A 6121-nucleotide genomic window follows, 5' to 3' on the forward strand; every position below is an offset into this window, starting at 1 on the left:
CCTCTCAGCCATCTATTTATCAGCTGGTCTTTCTCGGTCCTCTCAGAATCCCTCCCTACCCCTGAAGGGATAGAGGAAAATACCACCTGTACTCCTACTCCATCCACTAACCGCCCTATTCGTCTGAAGCACCTTTTGATAGCCTTCAGGCTTCTCTCAGTGATTTCATTGCTGCCAGCCTGAACTATCAAAAATGTGAAAGAGTATGAAAGGATCATTACTATCCCTTCCATCTCCATGGCACCTTTTGTTTTCCTGTTGCCAACTGTAACATATCTACTTAAGTTTCAGCATAATATTAGTGAAGATGAATTTTATATCTAAAAATAAATTGCATCTTAAACATATTACCTCTACAATGTTCATTTTTTTTTTTTTTTAATTCTACTGATGCTTGCAGCCTTTTCCTAAAATCAAGCGACATTTATAAAGTGATTAAATTAGCTGTCAAAACATGGTGAATAGATCTGTAAAGAAGAATGTCAGCTTAGAGAAGTAAAGATCAGTTTTAGGCATATACAAGACCAGTGCTTGAATGAATCTAGATTTATACATACAACTGTGGCGGTTTTACTCATCAGAACAGATGAGAACCACCACAACTGCTCTCTCACTCCACCTCCTCAAAGAGAAAAGGGGAGAAAATACGATGAGAAGGGCTCAAGGGTTGAGATAAGGACAGGGAGATCACTCAACAATCATCATCATGAAAAAACAGACTCAGCATAGGGAGATTAATGTAATTTATTTCCTACCACTAGCAGACTAGAGCAGTGAGAAACTAAAAGCAAACTAAAAACACCTTCCCCTCATTCACTTTCTTCTACTTCCTCCCCACAAGCGATGCAGGAGAACAGGGAATGGGGGCTGCAGTCAGTCCCTAATGCTTTGTCTCTGTCATTCCTTTAGAGTCACTCTTTGCCCCTGCTCCATGTGGGGTCCCTCCCACGGGGTGCCGTCCTTCCTGATCTAATCCTGAGGGGGCTTCCCACAGGCAGCAGCTCTTCAAAAATTACCCCAACATAGGTCTGTACCACGGGGTCCATTCATCAGGAGCAAACTGCTCCAGCATGGATCCCCCACAGGCAGCAGCTCACCCCAGGCCCCCTGCTCCTGTGTGGGCTCCTCTCCATGGGCTGCAGCTCCAGCCCGGGGGCCTGCTCCTGCGGGGGCTCTCCATGTGTCACAGCCTCCTCCAGGCCACATCTACCTGCTCCACCGGGGGCTCCTCCACGGGCTGCAGCGTGGAGATCTGTTCCATGTGGGACCCATGGGCTGCAGGGGGACAGCCTGCTCCACCAGGGGCCTCTCCAAAGGCTGCAGAGGAACTGCTGCTGCGTTCCTGGAGCACCTCCTGCCCTCCTTCTGCACTGATCTTGGGGTCTGCAGGGCTGCTTCTCACTCCTCTCTCCCAGCTTTTGTGGCACAACATTTTCTTCCCTGTCTCAAATCTGCTCTCAAAGAAGCCCAACCATTGTCGCTCAGTGTCTCATCTCTGGGCAGCAGTGGGTCCCTTTGGAGACATCTGCAACTGACCCTCCTTACCTAACACGGGGCAGCTTCTGAACTTTTCATGCAGAAGCCACCTCTGTCGCCCCCCACTACCAAAACCTTGCCACATAAACCCAATACAACATCATTATATTTTCTTTTTTATTCTTTACGGCGATCCAAATAAGCTGAGGCTGGGTCAGTCTTTGTCCCTGTGTATGATGTACTGTATATGATATCAAAGAATCATGGAATCATAGAATGTTCTGTGTTGGAAGGAACACGAAAGATTATCTAGGAAAGAGCTCCCTCCCCCCCAGCCCCCCTGCCCCAGCCATGACCACAGATACCTTCCAGTAGATCAGATTGCTCAACCTGGTCTTGAACACTTCCAGGGATGGAGCATACACAGCTTCTGTGGGTAACTTGTTCCAGTGCCTCACCACCCTCATAGTAAATAATTTATTTCCAATATCTAATCTCAATCTACCCTTTCTTAGTTAAAAACCATTACACCCTGTCCTGTCACTGCACTCCTGAGAAAGAGTCCCTCTCCATCTTTTCTTTTGGCCCCCTCTAAGTACTGGAAGCTCACTATAAGTTCTCCCTGGGGCCTTCTCTTCTCTAGGCTAAAAACCCCACAACTTTCTCAGCTTATCTTTACAGGAGATGTGCTCCAGTCCTCTGTTAATATTTGTGGCCCTCCTCTGGACCCACTCTACCAGGTCTATGTCTTTCTTATGCTGGCAGCCCCAGAGTTGAATGCAGTACTCTGGATGAGGTCTCAAGAGAGCAGAGTAGAGGGGGAGAATAACCTCTGTTGACCTGCTGGCCATGCTTCTGTTAATGCAACCCTGGATATGGTTGGCTTTCTGGGCTGAAAGCGCCCATTGCTGGGTGATGTTGAGCTTTTTATCCACCAGTACCATTTTTTTTCTTCCGTTTTTAAAAATGGGGTTATGTTTCCCCTTTTCCAGTCAGTCTGTTTCATCCTAATGTGGCCTATAGCAGACACCACAGGTCAAAATACTGGACTGCTCTTTATTTCTCAGTCATAAGCTCTCATATGGCTCTTCATCTAACCTCAGGCAGAGCTTCATACTTTCCAGGTGTTCCCTCACAGGGACCTCCACCTCCTTGTGTTTACAACCCATCCTTCCTAAAGAGCCTTCATTACAACATTCAGTCATGTGAGCCGTCCCAGTATATCTCCATGAACCTGACAAGATCACAGACCTGCAATGGCACACATATCTCTATTTCCTCATGTTTATTCCCAGTTCTGTGTGCACTAGTGTGCAGGCACTTTAAAGAGACACCCCAGCATGCTGATTTCCTAGAAAGGATTTGGGAGATTTTGTTATAATAGTGTCCTGTAGACACTTCCCTGCTTATCTTCAAATGTGTTAGGTAACTCCACTTAAACCCATTTATTTTTATTTTTATTATTTTATTTTATTTTATTTTATTTTATTATTTTATTTTATTTTTACTTTACTTTACTTTACTTTAATTTAATTTAATTTTATTTATTTATTTTATTTTATTTTAATTTATATGTTCTTTTTCATTCACATCACTCCATCTGCTTTGCATAGCAGCCCTGGCCAGCACTTCCTCCCTACCCTCTCATTCCTACTTTAAAGACCTCCTTACAAGCTCAACCATCTTGCTGGCAAAGATATGTTTTTCCCACTTGCTGAGGTAGACAGTGATCCTCAGACAGGAACCCACGGTCATAGAAACCAAAACTCTCTTGGTAGCACCAACTCCACACCATCATTAACATGCAGTAAAACCTTTCCTCTCATCCAGCAGGATTGAAAAGAACAGCACTGGGGCTCCTGTATCCCCGGGGGCTCTGTCATCACTTTCAATACTCTCCAAATTCTCCCTGGTAGGATCACTGGTGCCCACATTGGAGAACAGGTGTTAGTAGAGGGAAGGGCAAGATTTGGCAGTCTCTCCACAACATAAAGGATCCAGGTCATCACCAGAAAGCAGCAAACTTCTCTAGACCACAGACCAGGTTGACAGATGAGTGCTGTCATTCCCTGCAGCATACGGTTGCTCGCCACTATAATGCACTGCTGTGTCCAGGTTATCCTGTGTGGTTAATTGTTCCACTTGAAAAGCACACCCTTCTTGTCAGCTTTGTCAACACTGAGACTACCCTATGGCTGCAAGCCTTCAGGTGGAAAAGGAGCCTTCATACTAGTTTCTGATGTGCCCTGGGATGAAACGTGCTACATATATTTAATGGACCAAGGAATGCTTAAATAGTGAATATCAGAGTGTTAATATAGTACTATACCTAGAGCATTAAGTGACAGACAGACAGGAGAGAAAAGGGACATAAATGAATCTCCTCAGTCAGGAAATATCATTTCTTTATTAAGAACTTCTGACTAGTACACTGACACCTATTATACAGATTGTATGTGCCAAATGCTAATCACTGGAACTGATTCAGGGACATCCCAGTTTAGCAGTTGATTTTCAATACCAAAAAGCTAACAAGCTCTTGAAAATTTCTTTTTTTTTTTTTTTTTTTTTTTTTAAATCTATAGGAGAGATTTTTAATATGAACTGATTTTTTTTTTTTTTTTTTTTTTTTTTTTTTTTTTTTGTAAATAAGGCACTAAAAGACAAAGAAATAATAGCAAAGAAAAAGACAGGCAAAACAGAATCCTGAAGTCACCCAGAGGCTGAAAGCTCCAGGTAGGTTGACTTAACACAGTATAACCATTCATCAGTCCAAAGTTAGAGGAATAGGTATTACAGACCTTCTTCTGGGCAGAATTTTGCCTATGACAGCACCTTACAGAATATTCAAAACATAGTTATGGCTTAAAAACAAGTATTTTCAATCATTTTCAACTGTTTCACAAGGTTGTCAATGATAACTTGACTGCAACTGCAATATTATTACTATTATATTATTATTAAAGCCTTTTTCCTGAAATCATGTACTAACTTAAAATGCTCATATTTGCTTTGACATACAGCTTCCATAGCTATAGAGAAAGGAACCTTAGTGATATGGACAATTTAAAATGTAAAAACTAAACCAAGTTTACATTTAAAAAATTGAAAATGCTCTATTTTCTTTAGTTATCTGGTTGTATCACATGCCACATATGAAGACTACAGTTACGAATGTTTAAACACTTATCTCACCTTCTCTGAATGCACTCTGACCTTCACTTTCCTGGGGTCCGGGCAGCACCAGAATGAACTTAGGATCATCTTCAAATACTTATCTTGACAGAAAGTTACAGATAACACAGGTGATATACCATTGCATGCTTCTTTGATACGGTTGCAGCTTTTAAATGAGCAAATACAGAATATGAATGAACAGTTGAATAACCTTTTTGGACATTCATAGAACTTTAAGAGGTCTGAAAGACATATATTGTGCAGCTCCTCTGTGCAAAACACAACAACTACGGTATACATAAAAAATCTAACACATCCTCAGCACAGACAGAATCTTCATTAACTCCATGGAGCATTGCTTTTATTTTTTCAGATTAAGACCCTACAGCGTAACACATTGGTATTTCAAAACTTATTATTTCATGACTAGAGTGTTGCAATACAAGGAGACAGGCTCTTTAGGGAGGACAGGCTGGGATGATAAGGAGGAGAAAGTTGCCCAGAGAGGTGTTGGAAGCACACTGGAGACAAAAATAAAAAGACAAAAGCTGTCTGGGCAATGGCCTTGTTTGAGCAGAGGGTTGGATGACCTTCAGAGATCCTTTCCAACCTCAACCATTCTGTGATTCTGTGACAAGACAGGTGTTCTGAAAGCTGCTTTATGTCATGTGACTAATTCCAGCTGTAATGTTTCAGCATCACAGAAAGTTTACTTGTGTGTCATAGGTGCAGGTTCAGCATGTCAGATTTAATAGGAAAGTGTTTGCTGTGTTGTCAACGGTAGTTACTGACATATATCTCTGACTCCCCGAGTCTCTCATCTGAGTATAAGTTCTGACAATATTTGTGCAATGTGGTATGTGTTCAGGAGAACTCGTCTGAAATATTATCTTAAATCATGAGTGAATACTATGTGACATTCATCGTCATTTATGGATATCACAAGCTATTTCAATAAAGAGCAATTTGCTCTAAGCTAGAACTATGTCCTATATCTGCCTAAACCAGTATCACTATACTGTGCATCAGATCTTTGGATTAATAATTTGGGGTATAGTAAGGAAATTCATCAGGTGTTTGCAAGGATGTTGTCATTTTACACCCCTGTTTAAGGCCTCTGCTGTTATCTCTTGGTGCTATGTGGTGAGAAGGTCTCTTTATCTCTAATTTCCAGGAGCCATGGTGGTGGCAGTAGTTTGTATCATGCTCCCTTCACAGAAACTCGAGATTTCTTGTTAAAGTATGGCCTCTGAACTAAAACTTATATTCTGTTAGCCTTGACTTGTGGAACCTGCATGTTAAATGTCTAAATGTCCTGTATTTTGCAGTAATCCCTTCTTCCTGTTTGTACTACCTTTCCAGTAAAGGTAGTAGACAAGTGTCTAAGTGGAAAATTGTTTTGGTGGTATTATTGGATGCTACATTTTTTGTTAGAATTTATTACTTTTGGTTAAAAGAAAGAGAAAAA

This window comes from Cygnus olor, chromosome Z, assembly GCF_009769625.2.
Source record: "Cygnus olor isolate bCygOlo1 chromosome Z, bCygOlo1.pri.v2, whole genome shotgun sequence".
Lineage (NCBI taxonomy): Eukaryota > Metazoa > Chordata > Aves > Anseriformes > Anatidae > Cygnus > Cygnus olor.